The following is a 19,732-nucleotide window of genomic DNA, read 5'->3' on the forward strand; positions in this document are numbered from 1 at the left end:
TCACGGCTGTCCCTTGAACCAAGATATGGGTGATGAGACCTTCAAGGTTGTAGAAAGGACCGACGACATTGGGTTCTGCATCTCGTGTGCCGTCAGCCCTTGGAGCAGAAGGACCAGGGTTGAAGTCTAGTCCCAATGACTTCTTGTTCTGCTTTGCTGAGTTCTGGGTAAACTGGAAGTTGCGCTTGAACAGAATGTTGTCACGACACCATAGTAGTGACGATGAGTGTGCATCTGCAGGCTGTGGCCCACGGACAATGCAGGGATAGAAGCCTTGTTCAATGGCTTCATCTCTGGTCCTGGGTTGAAGATTTTTGTAGAGGATGTCTCCCCATGGTCGCTTGATGGCATTCTTTTCAGCATATTCCTTTGTCACAAATCTGTACTTGAACCACTGTTCTGCCCAATAGCGTCGAATCCATTGGATTCGTGTCTTGCGCTGATTGTAATCCTCTTCAGGATCTGTCTTGTACAGCTCTGAGAGGTCATCGGGCAGATCTCTTGATGTTTCTCCTCGACGCTTTCTGCCACCCTTCCTTGCTGATTTCTCTGAAGCCATGAACTTTAAACTGAAAGGCTTCAATACGTTCAAAGGCTTCAAAGGTTTTCGCTTGCTGGACAAACAGGAACTGGCTTCGGGAGAATTTATGTGATGCTGTAAGTATTCTGCAAATGAATGCAGACTATGAGAACCAAGGTATTCTCCCATGGACATGTACCTGTGACAGCAATAAGGTGCGACGGAAGGGGAAGAGGTCATATGCATTCTCAGAAGATTTTGAAGATAAATCAGTTTAGAAGACATTGACCTCATCGTGCGAAGACATTCACTCATAGATAAGGAGTTGGTTCTAGATTTGTACGAATCCATGGATCAGTACAAGTGAGGAATCTAACTACTTTGTGAAATACAAGTGAATATACTAGGCATATTATGAGATGCAGTATGTAAGAGATCTAACTTGTGTGAACAGAAACTGCTTGTGGTAGAAAGTGACGAAGCTATAGGATCAAGGGGGCTGTAAAAAGGAAGTTTTATTTACCACACAAAGAACTGCTAGACGGAGTGGAAGAGGAGGCCGAGCAGTTCGATTGTCCGTGCCCTATCTTGGCAACGGAGGACACCTACGGCGACGGCGGAGAAGACGATGTCTGCGGTCGGCGTGAAGACGGCGTCGGAGAGGTTGCAGCAGCGAAGCGCTTCGTCGCCGGCGTCATCGAGGGCTAGCGGTGGCGCTAGGGTTCGTGCGAGAGTGGAAGAAGAGATAATGACTGCTGTGAGGTGTGTATTTATAGGTACAGGGGCGGCACTGCGTTATTACACAGGTGCCCCTGGCGATTCACATCTGAGGAACACGTGACCATCATGCAGCATATCGGGGGTTGTTCCACGTCCCACGCACGCCTGGATTGTCGGGTGGTCGTTCCCACTTCTCCGGGTTTCAGGTGAAGGAATGAGCATTGAAAACGGACTTAATGTTTGTCTCTATATCTTCTGCTGACAAGGACGCAGAGAAGACATTTAACAGTTTCAATAGAATGCATATGACTTGGAGAGATAGAGTTTGAGATAGAAAGCATAGAGAGGTTAGGGTCCGATCACATTCACTTAGTTCAAAAGATTCAACAAGAAGACATAGCTATAAGTGAATGCTGTAGAGGACAGAACACTAGTATATATATATATATTCAACATAGTGAAGATAATCATGAACACATGTTGAAATTGAAGCCAAACCAAATGCGAAGACATAACAAATGTAACACCACGAGTGAAACACTTCAAACAGAACATTTGGTGGTGGCGTTACCCACCGTATAGGAAGTATTAGACCCAGACACGGCGCACAATTATCGTGGCGCTCCGAAGTCAAATTCCACATTAATGTATTCACACTTAGAATGTATATCTTCATTGATTGAATATATACTTTACTTCGTGTCTTGCACATCTAAGTGATCAATATGCATGAGTGTTAGGATGTGTGCCTGATCATAGGACATTTGAGGATTCCAAGATATTTAGCTCACACCGTAACTTGCAAAATCTCTTCTCATCCAAGGGCTTGGTGAAGATATCTACCAGTTGCTTTTCAGTGTTGACGTGTATGATGTCAATGTCTTCCTTCACAACATGGTCTCTGAGAAAGTGATGACGAATTTAAATGTGCTTTGTCTTCGAGTGCTGAACTGGGTTGTTGGCAATCTTGATGGCGCTTTCGTTGTCGCAGTAGAGTGGCACTTGCTTCAGATGAATGCCATAGTCCTTGAGTGTTTGCTTCATCCACAGAAGCTGAGCGCAGCAAGATCCAGCAGCAATGTATTCAGATTCAGCAGTGGAGAGAGATACACAGTTCTGCTTCTTTGAAGACCAACATACAAGTGATCGTCCCAGAAAATGACATGTGCCTGATGTAGACTTGCGATCCACCTTGTCACCAGCATAATCAGCATCCGAGAATCCAACCAGATCAAACTCTGAGCCATTTGGATACCATAATCCTAGAGTTGGGGTGTGAGCCAAATATCGAAGAATTCGCTTCACAGCTAAGTGATGCGACTCCTTTGGTTCCGCTTGAAATCGAGCACACATGCAAACACTAAGCATAATATCTGGCCTAGATGCACATAAATAAAGCAAAGAACCAATCATGGAGCGGTATACCTTTTGATCGAACTCTTTACCATTGTCGTCGGGACCCAGATGATGTTTGGCTGGCATTGGCGTCGTGAAGCCTTTACAATCATGCATACCGAACTTCTTCAGGCAATCTTTGAGATACTTCTCTTGAGATATGAAGATGCCGTTGCGTTGCTATCGTATTTGAAGACCGAGGAAGAACTTCAGCTCTCCCATCATGGACAACTGTTATTGCTCTTGCATCATATATCCAAACTCTTCACTGTACTTCTGATTGGTGAAGCCGAAGATGATGTCATCCACATATATTTGGCACACGAACAGTTCACCATCATATGTCTTCATGAAGAGAGTGGGGTCGAGGGAACCAGGTATGAAGCCTTTGCTCTTCAGGAAGTATTTGAGTGTGTCATACCAAGCTCGAGGGGCTTGTTTGAGGCCATACAGTGCCTTGTTAAGCTTGTATACCATCTCAGGATGTTTTGGATCTTCAAAGCCAGGCGGTTGTGCAACATACACTTCTTCTTCAATATTGCCATTGAGAAAGGCGCTCTTCACATCGATTTGATATAGAAGTATGTTATGATGATTTGCATAGGCCAGCAGTATGCGTATGGCTTCAAGTCTAGCCACAGGAGCAAATGTTTCATCGAAGTCAATGCCTTCCACTTGAGTATATCCTTGAGCAACGAGACGAGCTTTGTTTCTGACAACTTGACCATGCTCATCTTGCTTGTTGCAGTATATCCATTTGGTGCCTATTATGTTGTGCTTCCGAGGATCAGGACGCTTAACCAGTTCCCATACATTGTTTAGCTCAAACTGTTGAAGCTCTTCTTGCATAGCTTGAATCCATTCAGGTTCCATGAAGGCTTCTTCAACTTTCTTGGGTTCTGTTATTGAGACGAATGCAAAGTGCCCACAGAAATTTGCTAGCTGAGTTGCCCTTGAACGAGTGAGCGGACCAGGGGCATTGATGCTATCAATTATTCCCTCAATCTGCACTTCATTGGCAACACGAGGATGTACAGGGCGAAGGTTTTGCTCTTGCTGATCATTGTCATTGTTAGTGGGATTGTCTTCAGGCTGAGCATTGTCTTCAAGTTGATCAGGTGCGGAGATGATAAGTTCCTCTTCAGGTTGAGCTTCAGAGGGTATGATTTCTCCAGTTCCCATTAGCTTGATTGATTCGCTGGATGGAACTTCATCTAGCACATTTGGGAGGTGCTCTCTTTGTGAACCATTAGTCTCATCAAGCCACACATCCACTGTTTCAACCACTTTATAATGAAAGAGATTGAAGACTCTGTAGGAGTGCGAATCCTTTCCATATCCAAGCATAAAACCCTCATGTGCTTTTGGTGCAATTTTTGAAGTGTGATGTGGATCCTTGATCCAGCACCTGGCGCCAAATACTCTGAAGTAACTGACATTTGGCTTCTTGCCAGTAAGGAGCTCATAAGATGTCTTGTTCAGAAGCTTGTGAAGATAAACACGATTGATTGTATGGCATGCAGTATCAATGGCTTCAGGCCAGAATTTTCTTGGAGTCTTGTATTCATGTAGCATCGTTCTGGCCATCTCAATGAGTGTTCTGTTCTTGCGTTCGACGATGCCATTCTGCTGTGGCATGTACGGAGCTGAGAATTCATGTGTGATGCCCAAAGTATCAAGATATGTATCAAGGCTAGTGTTCTTGAATTCAATGCCATTGTCACTTCTGATGTGCTTTATCTTGGCGCCATAGTTGTTCATTGCTCGATTGGCGAAGCGTCTGAAGACATCCTGGACTTCAGTCTTGTAGGGGATTATGTGCACCCAAGTATATCTAGAATAATCATCAACAATGACGAAGCCATAGAGACAAGCAGTAGTAGTAAGAATTGAGTAATGAGTGGGACCGAAAAGATCCATGTGGAGCAGTTCGAAGGGTCGAGTAGTTGTCATGATTGTCTTCGAGGGATGTTTGGCCCTCGTCATCTTTCCTGCTTCACAGGCACCACATAAGTGATCTTTCTTGAACTTGACGCCCTCGATGCCTATGACATGCTTCTTCTTTGCAAGGGTGTGGAGGTTCCTCATGCCAGCATGCCCTAGCCTCCGATGCCAGAGCCAGCATTCTGAAGCCTTTGCTAGAAGACATACGGCAAGCTGTGGTCCTGCTGAGAAATCTACCACGTACAAATCATCTTTCTGATACCCTTCAAACACTAGAGACTTGTCAGATTCCATTAGAACAAGGCAACGATATTTTCCAAACATTACGATCATGTTCAAATCACAAAGCATTGAGACAGACATTAAGTTGAAGCCAAGGGATTCAACAAGCATGACTTTATCCATGTGTTGATCCCTTGAGATTGCAACTCTACCTAGACCCAATACCTTACTTTTACCAGTATCAGCAAATGTGATGTGACTCTTGTCGGATGGACGTAAGGTTGAGTCCATAAGAAGGCTTCTTTTGCCAGTCATGTGATTGGTACACCCACTATTAATAATCCATTCTGAAGACGCTGGTGTCGTACCCTACAGTGCAGTTAGGGGGATAGGCTTCACGAAAAGAATTGTGAAGCAAAAACATTTGACGAACCAGTGGGTTATGAAAGCTTAGACCCAGATTAGGACTAATAGGGAGAGTAGCAAGCGATTCAGGAACAAAGTACATAGTAAGACCATTCGGGCATTTGATCTTGCGCCCTACAAGATGTTTAAGGTCCCCAGCAATAGCGTCAGATGATTTTGGTTTTCTGCTGGAGACCTTTCCCTGCAAAAGAGAGTTAAGCTTTCTTAGCCACCCACATCTTCAAGGGTGGCTTAGAAGCAATAAGTCTAAGTGCAGCATCTGAGAACTTTGGCTTTGGAGCCCTAGCAAACAGTCTTGCAGGTGGACAATAGTATTCATAAGAATAAGCAGAGTAGTTCTTGGTCTTATGAACATGGCGGTTAAATGAACCACACTCATATTCATAGGCCTGAGTAGGGTTTCCCTGCAAAACATTTGCGCTAGTGCAACTCAGGTGAGTCCTCTGTCTGTATGAAGCCTTTGGACCATATGAAGCCTGTGGTCTGGGGTTTGTCTTCTTCACATTGGTGTCATGATGACATTCACAAGAAGATTCTCCAGACACTTTTTTGGAACCCAGATCTTCTTCATAGGCGGTCCATTCCTGCAGTTAGTACCAATGTACCTGGCAAACACATCACCATTCTGATTCTTAAACAGTTTATAGTTTGCATCAAAGGATTCATCAATGACAATGGGGTTAGCACAAGTGAAGCCAGATAGATTGGATGGATCTACTGAAGGTTCCTTTGCAGCAACCCATGTGGTTTTGGGGTACTGCTCAGGTTTCCAGTAAGAGCCATCAGCATTCATTTTCCTTACGAACCCAACACCCTCTTTCCTCAGGATCTGTCTTTTGAGGACATCACATAGTGTCTGATGCCCTTTGAGACTTTTGTACATCCCTATTTCAAGCAATGTCTTCAACCTAGCATTCTCATCAACAATAGCAGTGGAATCCTGAGCAGAGGGGTTAGTTCCCACATCAATAGTTGAAGATATTGCAACAGTAGCAGCAGTAGAACATTCAGCAACAAAAGTAGCATTATCACGCTCAATGCATTTAAGACATGGTGGTTCAAATCCTTCTTGAGCGGAACTGATCTGTTTGGCGTGAAGCGACTCATTTTCCTTTTGAAGATCTTCATGAGCCGCTCTCAATTTCTCAAGATCTTGCTTCCTTTGAAGATAATCATAGGAAAGCTTTTCATGAGTTGTTGAGAGCGTTTCATGACGACTTTCAAGTTCCTCATACTTAACCTGAAGATTTTTTATGTCTTCAATTAAGGACTGAGATCGAGTCATTTCAGCGTCTAACAGGTCATCGCTAAAACTCCAGGTGGTTAAACCGAATCACACAGAACAAGGGAGTACCTTGCTCTGATACCAATTGAAAGTGCGTTATATCGACTAGAGGGGGGGTGAATAGGCAATTTTTATGAAAGTCTCCACAACGTGGAAGTTTCGAAGACAAACGATAAAAATAAACCTATTACCATGCAGCGGAAGGTAGACTACACTAGGCAACCCATAGTCAAGTATTCAATGGAGTGAGAGCACAATGACTAATAGCAGCAATGTAGTAAGGATCAGGTAGGAAGATATTATGAAGCCAAACAGAACACACAGTCACTCAGTGAAGACAAAAGATAGTGCAAACATACAATGACTTCACAAGGAGTAACAATAAGTAAAGGGAAGGGAAGGATGAAACCAGTGACTCGTTGAAGACAATGATTTGTTGGACCAGTTCCAGTTGCTGTGACAACTGTACGTCTGGTTAGGGCGGCTAGGTATTTAAACCTGAGGACATACAGTCCCGGACACACAGTCCTGAACACGCAGCTCAGGACACCCAGTCCTCACCGTATTCCCCTTGAGCTAAGGTCACACAGACCTCGCCCAATCACTTAGGTAAGTCTTCAAGGTAGACTCCCAAACCATCACAGACTTCGTTCACCGGCAATCCACAATGTCTCTTGGATGCTCAGAACGCGACGCCTAACCGGCTGGAGGATTCACAGTCCTCAAGTGTAATAAGTCTTCAGATCACACAGACAAGAAGACTTAAGTGATGCCTAATTCTCTTTGGCTCTGGGTGGTTAGGGCTTTATCCTCGCAAGGAATTCTCTCTCAAAGGCTCCGAGGTGGGTTGCTCTCAAACGACAAAAGCCGTACTCTAACTCTGAGCAGCCAACCGTTTATGGTTGTAGGGGGTGGGCTATTTATAGCCACTAGGCAACCCGACCTGATTTGTCCGAAATGACCCTGGGTCACTAAGGAACTGACACGTGTTCCAACGGTCAGATTTCAAACTCACGCGGCAGCTTTACTTGGGCTACACGCAAAGCTGACTTGTCCGACTCTGGACAAGTTTCGCTCTCATAGTCTTCACTCGAAGACATAGGTTTTGGTTAAGCATCACTTCAGTCATTGTGACCGGTTCTCTTGGACCCCACTTAATAGTGCGGTGGTTCCTATGACTCAACAAGGAAGAAAAAGAACTACGAAAGATCTAAGTCTTCGAGCTCCATAGGCTTCATGCGATGTCTTCTCTTGTCATAGTCTTCAATGTGAATATCTTCATATACCACCTTTGACATCAATGTCTTCATACATTTTTAGGGGTCATCTCTGGTAGGAAAACCGAATCAATGAGGGACTTCTACCTGTGTTATCCTGCAATTCTCACAAACACATTAGTCCCTCAACTAGGTTTGTCGTCAATACTCCAAAACCAACTAGGGGTGGCACTAGATGCACTTACAACCGCACATGACATTAATTAACTCACACACACAAATATGAATTTTCAAACCAATATGGTTACTTGTTGCATGTACATGTAGTTTAAATTTGAATTGCTGTCATTATATGGCTAGTAAATACCTTAAATGTCTTTAAAAGGTCAAATGACCCCTGAAAATTTCCAAAATTTAACATTACAGTTGTATTAGTGCACGTTAACGGTAGAAAAGTTTAAAGGCCATAAGAGGAAGCTGTCATAGATTTGTCATCAAACATGCATTGTTCCTGTTAGGACCGAGAGTATATCGACCAGAGGAGGTGAACGGGAGATTGAAAAATTCTTTCAAATATTTTGAAACAGACCCTAATCACAGTAGCAGAACAATGTAACGAAGAAATGAGCCGAATCAGTCTTCTTTGTCAAAAGAATATTCTTTGATGAATGCAGTGATAACAATATGAGCATGTGAAATGATCAGTTTAACTACTATGAGAGTAATGCAACATGCAAACATATGTAGTAGTACAAGACACAACATGGACAAGGTGAAGACAAATAAGCACAAAGATTAACATAATACAATACAAAGATCAACTCAAGTAGGACAGTGACCACATATGTGATTGAAACAACAACAGAAGATAATGATCGGATAAACTATCGGCACAGAGCACAAAAGTAAACTGCTAAAGGAAATGCAGTAGAGTAGATTGAACCAGTGTTGCTCGATGGCGATAGAAATATTTGGTAGACCAGTTCACCCTTCTACCAAAGGGCTACGTCTGGTTGGACGGGCTGTGACTTAACACGGAAGATAAACTCTCTTCACCCTATTCTCCTTCAACACAGAGCTGACCATACTCAGGTTGATTTCACTCGTGGTAGATTGAAGTGGCTTGAGACTGTGTCAGTATTTCCACAAAGAGCAAGGGATGATGCAGCACAGCAACGGTAAGTATTTCTCTTAGTTATGAAACCAAGGTTATCAAACCAGTATGGGAACCACGCAACACTATGTAAACAGTACCCGCACACAAAGAACAAATACTTGCAACCTGACGCGTAAAAGGGGTTGTCAATCCCTTTCGGGTAACGGTGCCAGAAATTGTCAAGTTGACGGGATAAATTTGTGATAGATTGATAGATGCAAATAAAGGCAAATAAAATTCAACGATGTATTTTTGGGTTTTTGGTAATATAGATCTGAAAAGCAAATAAAAATAGATCTCAAAGGCAAATAGTAGATCGGAAAGCAAATATGATGGAGAATAGACCCAAGGGCCAAAGATTTCACTAGTGGCTTCTCCCAAGAAATAGCACACAATGGGTAAACAAATTACTGTTGGTAAATTGATAGAAAATTGAATAGTTATGACAATATCTAGGCAATGATCAATATATAGGCATAACGTCCAAGATTAGTAGACCGACTCCTTCATGCATCTACTACTATTACTCCACACGTCGACCACTATCCAGCATGCATCTAGTGTATTAAGTTCATGGAGAAACGGAGTAATGCAATAAGAATGATGACATGATGTAGATGAGATCTATTCATGTAGGAATAGCCCCATCTTGTTATCCTTAATAGCAATGATACATGCGTGTCTTGCTGCCCCTTCTGTCACTGGGAAAGAAAACCACACAATTGAACCCATCACAAAGCACCTCTTCCCATGGTAAGAAAAATCGATCTAGTTGGCCTAACTAAACCAAAGATTCGAAGAAGAAATACGAGGCTATAAATAATCATGCATATAAGAGATCAAAAGAAGACGCAAATAACTTTCATGGATATAGATCTGATCATAAACTCAAAGTTCATCGGATCCCAACAAACACACCGCAAAAAGAGTTACATCAAATAGATCTCCAAGATACCATTGTATTGAGAATCAAAAGACAAAAGAAGCCATCTAGCTACTGCCTATAGACCCGTAGGTCTATGATGAACTACTCACGCGTCATCAGAGAGGCACCAATGAGGATGATGAACCCCTCCGTGATGGTGTCTAGATTGGATATCGTGGTTCTGGAACTTGCGGCGGCTGGAATTGTTTTTCGTCAACTCCCCTAGGGTTTCTGGAATGTTTGGGGATTTATAAGGCAAAGAGGCGGTGCGGTATCCACCGAGGTGGCCACAACCCACCTAGGCGCGCCCTGGTGGGTTGTTCTTCAAGGAAATATGCCCTAGAGGCAATAATAAAGTTGTTATTTATATTTCCTTATATCATGATAAATGTTTATTATTCATGCTAGAATTGTATTAACCAGAAACTTAGTACATGTGTGAATACATAGACAAACAAAGTGTCACTAGTATGCCTCTGCTTGACTAGCTCGTTAATCAAAGATGGTTAAGTTTCCTAGCCATATACATGAGTTGTCATTTGATGAACGGGATCACATCATTAGAGAATGATGTGATTGACATGACCCATCCATTAGCTTAGCACTTTGATCGTTTAGTTTATTGCTATTGCTTTCTCCATAACTTATACATGTTCCTATGACTATGAGATTATGCACTTTTGACCGGAGGAACACTTAGTGTGCTATAAAATGTCACAATGCAACTGGGTGATTATAAAGATGCTCTATAGTTGTCTCCGATGGTGTTTTTTGAGTTGGCATAGATCGAGATTAGGATTTGTCACTCCGATTGTCGGAGGGTATCTCTGGGCCCTCTCGGTAATGCACATCACTATAAGCCTTGCAAGCAATGTGACTAATGAGTTAGTTACAGGATGTTGCATTACGGAACGAGTAAAGAGACTTGCCGATAACGAGATTGAACTAGGTATGATGATACCGACGATTGAATCTCGGGCAAGTAACATACCGATGACAAAGGGAACAACGTATGTTGTTATGCGGTTTGACCGATAAAGATCTTCGTAGAATATGTAGGAACCAATATGAGCATCCAGATTCCACTATTTTGTTATTGATCGGAGATGAGTCTCGGTCATGTCTACATAGTTCTCGAACCCGTAGGGTCCGCACGCTTAACGTTCGATGACGATATGTATTGTGAGTTATGTGATTTGATGTACCGAAGGTTGTTCGGAGTCCCGAATGTGATCACGGATATGATGAGGAGTCTCGAAATGGTCAAGACATGAAGATTCATATATTGGAAGGTTAAGTTTGGACACCGAAAAGGTTTCGGATAGGTTCGGGCATTTTCTGGAGTACCGGGGGGGGGGGGGGGGGGGGTTATCGGAACCCCCCGGGGGTTAATGGGCCTTCATGGGCTTTAGTGGAAGAGAGGAGGAGGCGGCCAAGAGGAGGGGCGCGCCCCTCAAGCCCAATCCGAATTGGGGAGGGGGCCAGCCCCCCTTTCCTTCTTCCCCTATTCCCTTTTCTTCCCCTCCTATTTGGACTAGGAAAGGGGGGAACCTACTCCTAGTAGGAGTAGGATTTCCCCCTTGGGGCACGCCCTATGAGGCCAGCCGACCCCCTCATCCACTCCTTTATATACGGGGAAGGGGGCACCCCATAGACTTAGAAGTTGATTTCTTAGCCGCGTGCGGTGCCCCCTCCATAGATTTCCACCTCGGTCATATTGTCGTAGTGCTTAGGCGAAGCCCTGCGTCGATAACTGCTACCTCTTGAGCACTGCGTTGGTTTTCCCCGAAGAGGAAGGGATGATGCAGCAAAGTAGCGTAAGTCTTTCCCTCAGCTTTTGAGAACCAAGGTATGAATCCAGTAGGAGGCTACGCGCGAGTCCCTCGTACCTACACAAAACAAATAAATCATCGCAACCAACGCGTTAAGGGGTTGTCAATCCCTACACGGCCACTTACGAGAGTGAGATCTGATAGATATGATAAGATAATATTTTTGGTATTTTTATGATAAAAATTCAAAGTAAAATAAAAGCAAAGTAAAAGCAAGAGGAAATAACTAAGTATTGGTAGATTAATATGATGAAGATAGACCCGGGGGCCATAGGTTTCACTAGTGGCTTCTCTCGAGAGCATAAGTATTCTACGGTGGGTGAACAAATTACTGTTGAGCAATTGACAGAATTGAGCATAGTTATGAGAATATCTAGGTATGATCATGTATATAGGCATCATGTCCGAGACAAGTAGACCGACTCCTGCCTGCATCTACTACTATTACTCCACTCATCGACCGCTATCCAGCATGCATCTAGAGTATTAAGTTAATGAAAACAGAGTAACGCTTTAAGCAAGATGACATGATGTAGAGGGATAAACTCATGCAATATGATGAAAACCCCATCTTGTTATCCTCGATGGCAACAATACAATACGTGCCTTGCTGCCCCTACTGTCACTGGGAAAGGACACCGCAAGATTGAACCCAAAGCCAAGCACTTCTCCCTTTGCAAGAAAGATCAATCTAGTAGGCCAAACCAAACTGATAATTCGAAGAGACTTGCAAAGATAACCAATCATACATAAAAGAATTCAGAGAAGATTCAAATATTGTTCATAGATAGACTTGATCATAAACCCACAATTCATCGGTCTCAACAAACACACCCCAAAAAGAAGATTACATCGAATAGATCTCCACAAGAGAGGGGGAGAACATTGTATTGAGATCCAAAAAGAGAGAAGAAGCCATCTAGCTACTAACTATGGACCCGTAGGTCTCAGGTAAACTTCTCACACTTCATCGGAGGGGCTATGGTGTTGATGTAGAAGCCCTCCGTGATCGATGCCCCTCCGACGGAGCTCCGGAACAGGCCCCAAGATGGGATCTCATGGATACAGAAAGTTGCAGCGGTGGAATTAGGGTTTTGGCTCCGTATCTGGTCGTTTGGGGGTACGTAGGTATATATAGGAGGAAGGAGTACATCGGTGGAGCAACAGGGGGCCCATGAGGGTGGAGGGCGCGCCTGGGCAGGGGGGGGGGTAGGCTCTGCCCCTACCTTGTGGCCTCCTCTTTTGTGTCTTGACGTAGGGTCCAAGTCTCCTGGGTCTTGTTCATTGAGAAAATCACGTTCCTGAAGGTTTCATTCCGTTTGGACTCCATTTGATATTCCTTTTTCTTCGAAACCCTAAAATAGGCAAAAAACAGCAATTCTGGGCTGGGCCTCCGGTTAATAGGTTAGTCCCAAAAATAATATAAAAGTGGATAATAAAGCCCAATAATGTCCAAAACAGTAGATAATATAGCATGGAGCAATCAAAAATTATAGATACGTTGGAGACGTATCAAGCATCCCCAAGCTTAATTCCTGCTCGTCCTCGAGTAGGTAAATGATAAAAACATAATTTTTGATGCGGAGTGCTACTTGGCATAATTTTGATGTAATTCTTCTTAATTGTGGCATGAATATTCAGATCCAAAAGATTCAAGACAAAAGTTCATATTGACATAATAATAATACTTCAAGCATACTAACTAAGCAATTATGTCTTCTCAAAATAACATGGCCAAAGAAAGTTCATCCCTACAAAATCATATAGTTTAGTCATGTTTCATTTTAGTCACACAAGAATGCTCTCATCATGCACAACCCCGATGACAAGCCAAGCAATTGTTTCATACTTTAGTAATCTCAAACCTATAAACTTTCACGCAATATATGAGCGCGAGCCATGGACATAGCACTATGGGTGGAATAGAATATAATGAGGGGGGTTATGTGGAGAAGACAAAAAAGGAGAAAGTCTCACATCAACGAGGCTAATCAATGGGCTATGGAGATGCCCATCGATTGATGTTAATGCAAGGAGTAGGGATTGCCATGCAACGGATGCACTAGAGCTATAAATGTATGAAAGCTCAACAAAAGAAACTAAGTGGGTGTGCATCCAACTTGCTTGCTCACGAAGACCTAGGGCACTTGAGGAGGCCCATTGTTGGAATATACAAGCCAAGTTCTATAATGAAGAATTCCCACTAGTATATGAAAGTGACAAAACAAGAGATTCTCTATCATGAAGATTACGGTGCTACTTTGAAGCACAAGTGTGGCAAAGGATAGTAACATTGTCCCTTCTCTCTTTTTCTCTCATTTTTTTATTTGGCCTTTCTCTTTTTTTATATGTCCTTTCTCTTTTTTTATAATTCCTCACTTGGGACAATGCTCTAGAAAATGATGATCATCACACTTCTATTTATTTACAACTCAATGATTACAACTCGATACTAGAACAAAAGATGACTCTATATGAATGCCTCCGGAGGTGTACCAGGATATGCAATGGACCAAGAGTGACATGTATGAAAGAATTATGAATGGTGGCTTTGCAACAAATACTATGTCAACTACATGATCATGCTAAGCAATATGACAATGATGAATGTGTCATGATAAACGGAATGGTGGAAAGTTGCATAGCAATATATCTTAGAATGGCTATGGAAATGCCATAATGGGTAGGTATGGTGGCTGTTTTGAGGAAGATATAAGGAGGTTTATGTGTTAAAGAGCGTATCATATCACGGGGTTTGGATGCACCGGCGAAGTTTGCGCCAACTCTCAATGTGAGAAAGGGCAATGCACGGTACCGAAGAGGCTAGCAAGGATGGAAGGGTGAGAGTGCGTATAATCCATGGACTCAACATTAGTCATAAAGAAATCACATACTTATTGCAAAAATCTACAAGTCATCAAAAACCTCGGCACTACGCGCATGCTCCTAGGGGGATAGATTGGTAGGAAAAGACCATCGCTCGTCCTCGACCGCCACTCATAAGGAAGACAATCAAATAACACCTCATGTTTCAAATTTGTTACATAACGTTTACCATACGTGCATGCTACGAGACTTGCAAACTTCAACACAAGTATTTCTCAATTTCACAACTACTCAACTAGCACAACTTTGATATTATTACCTCCATATCTCAAAACAATCATCAAGCATCCAACTTCTCTTAGTATTCAAAACACTCATAAGAAAATTTTACTAATCTTGAATACCTAGCATATTAGGATTTTAAGCAAATTACCATGCTATTAAGACTCTCAAAATAATCTAAGTGAAGCACGAGAGATCAATAGTTTCTATAAAACAAATCCACCACCGTGCTCTAAAAGATATAAGTGAAGTACTAGAGCAAAACTATATAACTCAAAAGATATAAGCGAAGCACATAGAGTATTCTAACAAATTCCAAGTCATGTATGGCTCTCTAAAAAGGTGTGTACAACAAATATGATTGTGGTAAACTAAAAAGCAAAGACTCAAATAATACAAGATGCTCCAAGCAAAACACATATCATGTGGTGAATAAAAATATAGCTCCAAGTAAAGTTACCGATAGAAGTAGACGAAAGAGGGGATGCCTACCGGGGCATCCCCAAGCTTTGGCTTTTATGTGTCCTTAGATTATCTTGGGGGTGCCATGGGCGTCCCCAAGCTTAGGCTCTTGCCACTCCTTGTTCCATAATCCATCAAATCTTTACCCAAAACTTGAAAACTTCACAACACAAAACTCAAAGTAGAAAATCTCGTGAGCTCCGTTAGCGAAAGAAAACAAAAGACCACTTGAAGGCACTATAATGAACTCATTCTTTATTTATATTGGTGTTAAACCTACTCTATTCCAACTTCTCTATGGTTTATGAGGTAGTGTTCCCACTATACCTTCTATAATTTCAAGCGCAATATGGAGATCGATTTCAATAAAATTGCCTTTGGCAACGCAATCCAAGATTTGTCTATGAGACAAATTTAATCCAACATAAAAATTGCGAAGCAAAATTCTTAGGTTCACTTCAAAGGTACAATTACGATAAGACTCCATTATTCTCAACCAGGCATCTTTTAAGTTTTCTCCTAGTCTTTGTTTGAAGTGAAAGACTTCAAACTCAGGGGACAACAGAGTGGATAAGGGACTAGCCATAGCGACAAGCAAACGAACTAACACACAAGCAAAGAAAAAGCAAGCGGGGAAAAAGAGGCAAACAGGAAAGAGAAGGAGGATAGAGAGAGAGGGCGAATAAAACGGCAAGGGTGAAGTGGGGGAGAGGAAAATGAGAGGCAAATGGAAAATAATGTAATGCGGGAGATAAGCGTATGTGATGGGTACTTGGTATGTTGACTTTTGCATAGACCTCCCCGGCAACGGCGCCAGAAATCCTTCTTGCTACCTCTTGAGCACTGCGTTGGTTTTCCCTGAAGAGGAAGGGATGATGCAGCAAAGTAGCGTAAGTCTTTCCGTCAGCTTTTGAGAACCAAGGTATGAATCCAGTAGGAGGCTACGCGTGAGTCCCTTGTACCTACACAAAACAAATTAATCCTTGCAACCAATGCATTAAGGGGTTTCAATCCCTACACGACCACTTACGAGAGTGAGATCTGATAGATATGATAAGATAATATTTTTGGTATTTTTATGATAAAGATGCAAAGTAAAATAAAAGCAAAGTAAAAGCAAGAGGAAATAACTAAGTATTGGTAGATTAATATGATGAAGATAGACCCGGGGGCCATAGGTTTCACTAGTGGCTTCTCTCGAGAGCATAAGTATTCTACGGTGGGTGACCAAATTACTGTTGAGCAATTGACAGAATTGAGCATAGTTATGAGAATATCTAGGTATGATCATGTATATAGGCATCACGTCTGAGACAAGTAGACCGACTCCTGCCTGCGTCTACTACTATTACTCCACTCATCAACCGCTATTCAACATGCATCTAGAGTATTAAGTTAATGAAAATAGAGTAACGCTTTAAGAAAGATGACATGATGTAGAGGGATAAACTCATGCAATATGATGAAAACCCCATCTTGTTATCCTCGATGGCAACAATACAATACGTGCCTTGCTGCCCCTACTGTCACTAGGAAAGGACACCACAAGATTGAACCCAAAGCTAAGCACTTCTCCCATTGCAAGAAAGATCAATCTAGTAGGCCAAACCAAACTGATAATTCGAAGAGACTTGCAAAGATAACCAATCATACATAAAGAATTCAGAGAAGATTCAAATATTGTTCATAGATAGACTTGATCATAAACCCACAATTCATCGATCTCAACAAACACACCACAAAAAGAAGATAACATTAAATAGATCTCCACAAGAGAGGGGGAGAACATTGTATTGAGATCCAAAAAGAGAGAAGAAGCCATCTAGCTACTAACTATGGATCCGTAGGTCTCAGGTAAACTACTCACACTTCATCGGATTGGCTATGGTGTTGACGTAGAAGCCCTCCGTTATCGATGCCCCCTCCGGCGGAGCTCCGGAACAGGCCCCAAGATGGGATCTCGTGGATACAGAAAGTTGCGGTGGTGGAATTAGGGTTTTGGCTCCGTATCTGATCGTTTGGGGGTACGTAGGTATATATAGGAGGAAGGAGTTCGTCGGTGGAGCAATAGGGGGCCCACGAGGGTGGAGGGTGCGCCTGGGGAGGGGGGGGGGTTAGGCGTGCCCCCTACCTCGTGGCCTCCTCTTTTGTGTCTTGATGTAGGGTCCAAGTCTCCTAGGTCTTGTTCGTTGAGAAAATCACGTTCCCAAAGGTTTCATTCCGTTTGGACTCCGTTTGATATTCCTTTTCTTCGAAACCCTAAAATAGGCAAAAAACAACAATTCTGGGCTGGGCCTCCGGTTAATAGGTTAGTCCCAAAAATAATATAAAAGTGGATAATAAATCCCAATAATGCCCAAAACAGTAGATAATATAGCATGGAGCAATAAAAAATTATAGATACGTTGGAGACGTATCAATAACTTCATCATCACCATCAACACGCCATCGTGCTGACGAAACTCTACCTTGGCCTTAGCTGGATCTAGAGTTCGAGGGACATCAGTGAGCTGAACGTGTGCAGATCGTGGAGGTGTTGTGCGTTCGGTACTTGATCGGTTGGATCGCGAAGACGTTCGACTACATCAACCGCATTACTCAACGCTTCCACTTTCGGTCTACGAGGGTACGTAGACACACTCTCCCCTCTCATTGCTACGCATCTCCTAGATAGATCCTGCATGATCGTAGGATTTTTTTGAAATACTGTGTTCCCCAACAGTGGTATCAGAGCTAGGTCTATGCATAGATGTTATATGCACGAGTAGAACACAAAGGAGTTGTGGGAGTGGGTATATACATATTGCTTGCCGCCACTATTTGTTTCTTGATTCAGCGGCATTGTTGGATGAAGCGGCCCAGACCAACATTACATGACCGTGTTCATGAGACTGGTTCTACCGACGTGCTTTGCACACAGGTGACTAGCGGGTGTCAGTTTCTCCAACTTTAGTTGAATCAGATTCAATGAACATGGTTCTTTCTGAAGATCAAAAAGCAATCACTATACCATGTTGTGGTTTTGATGCCTAGGTAAGAACGGTTCTTGCTAGAAGCCCGTAGCAGCCACGTCAAATTTGCAACAACAAAGTAGAGGACGTGTAACTTGATTTTGCAGGGCATGTTTTGATGTGATATGGTCAAGACATGATTATATAAATTGTTGTATGAGATGATCATGTTTTGTAACACAATTATCGGCAACTGGCAGGAGCCATATGGTTGTCGCTTTATTATATGAAATGCAATCGCCATGCAATTGCTTTACTTTATCACAAAGCGATAACGATAGTCGTGGAAGCAATAGTTGGCGAGACGATAATGATGCTACGATGGAGATCAAGGTGTCAAGCCAGTGACGATGGTGATCATGACAGTGCTTTGGAGATGGAGATCAAAGGCACAAGATGATGATGGCCATATCATATCACTTATATTGATTGCATGTGATGTTTATCCTTTATGCATCATATTTTGCTTAGTACGACGGTAGCATTATAAGATGATCTCTCACTAAATTTCAAGGTATAAGTGTTCTCCCTGAGTATGCATTGTTGCTACAGTTTGTCATGCCGAGACACCACGCGATGATCGGGTGTGATAAGCTCTACGTTCACATACAAGAGGTGCAAGCCAGTTTTGCACAAGCATAATACTCGGGTTAAACTTGACGAGCCTAGCATATGAAGACATGGCCTCAAAACACTGAGACTCAAAGGTCGAGCGTGAATCATATAGTAGATATGATCAAGATAGTGATGTTCACCATTGAAAACTACTCCATCTCACGTGATGATCGGACATGGTTCAGTTGATACGGATCACGTGATCACTTAGATGATTAGAGGGATGTCTATCTAAGTGGGAGTTCTTAAGTAATATGATCAATTGAACTTTAATTTATCATGAACTTAGTACATGATAGTATTTTGCATGTCTATGTTATTGTAGAGAAATGGCCCGTGTTGTTGTTCCGTTGAATTTTAATGTGTTCCTAGATAAAGCTAAGTTGAAATATGATGGTAGCAACTACATGGACTGGGTCCGTAACTTGAGGATTATCCTCATTGCTGCATAGAAGAATTGCATCCTGGAAGCACCACTAGGTGTCGAACCCGTTGCAGGAGCAACTCCAGATGTTATGAACACCTGGCAGAGCAAAGCTGATGACTACTCGATAGTTCAGTGTGCCATGCTTTACGGCTTAGAACCGGGACTTCAGCGACGTTTTGAACGTCATGGAGCATATGAGATGTTTCAGGAGTGGAAGTTAATATTTCAAGCAAATGCCCGGATTGAGAGATATGAAGTCTCCAATAAGTTCTACAGCTGCAAAATGGAGGAGAATAGTTTTGTCAGTGAACACATACTCAGAATGTCTGGGTACCACAATCACTTGACTCAGCTGGGAGTTAATCTTCCGGTTGATAGTGTCATTGACAGAGTTCTTCAATCACTGCCACCAAGCTACAAAAGCTTCGTGATGAACTATAATATGCAAGGGATGGATAAGAAAATTC

Source organism: Triticum urartu, chromosome 1 (genome assembly GCF_003073215.2).
Source record: "Triticum urartu cultivar G1812 chromosome 1, Tu2.1, whole genome shotgun sequence".
NCBI classification, from domain to species: domain Eukaryota; kingdom Viridiplantae; phylum Streptophyta; class Magnoliopsida; order Poales; family Poaceae; genus Triticum; species Triticum urartu.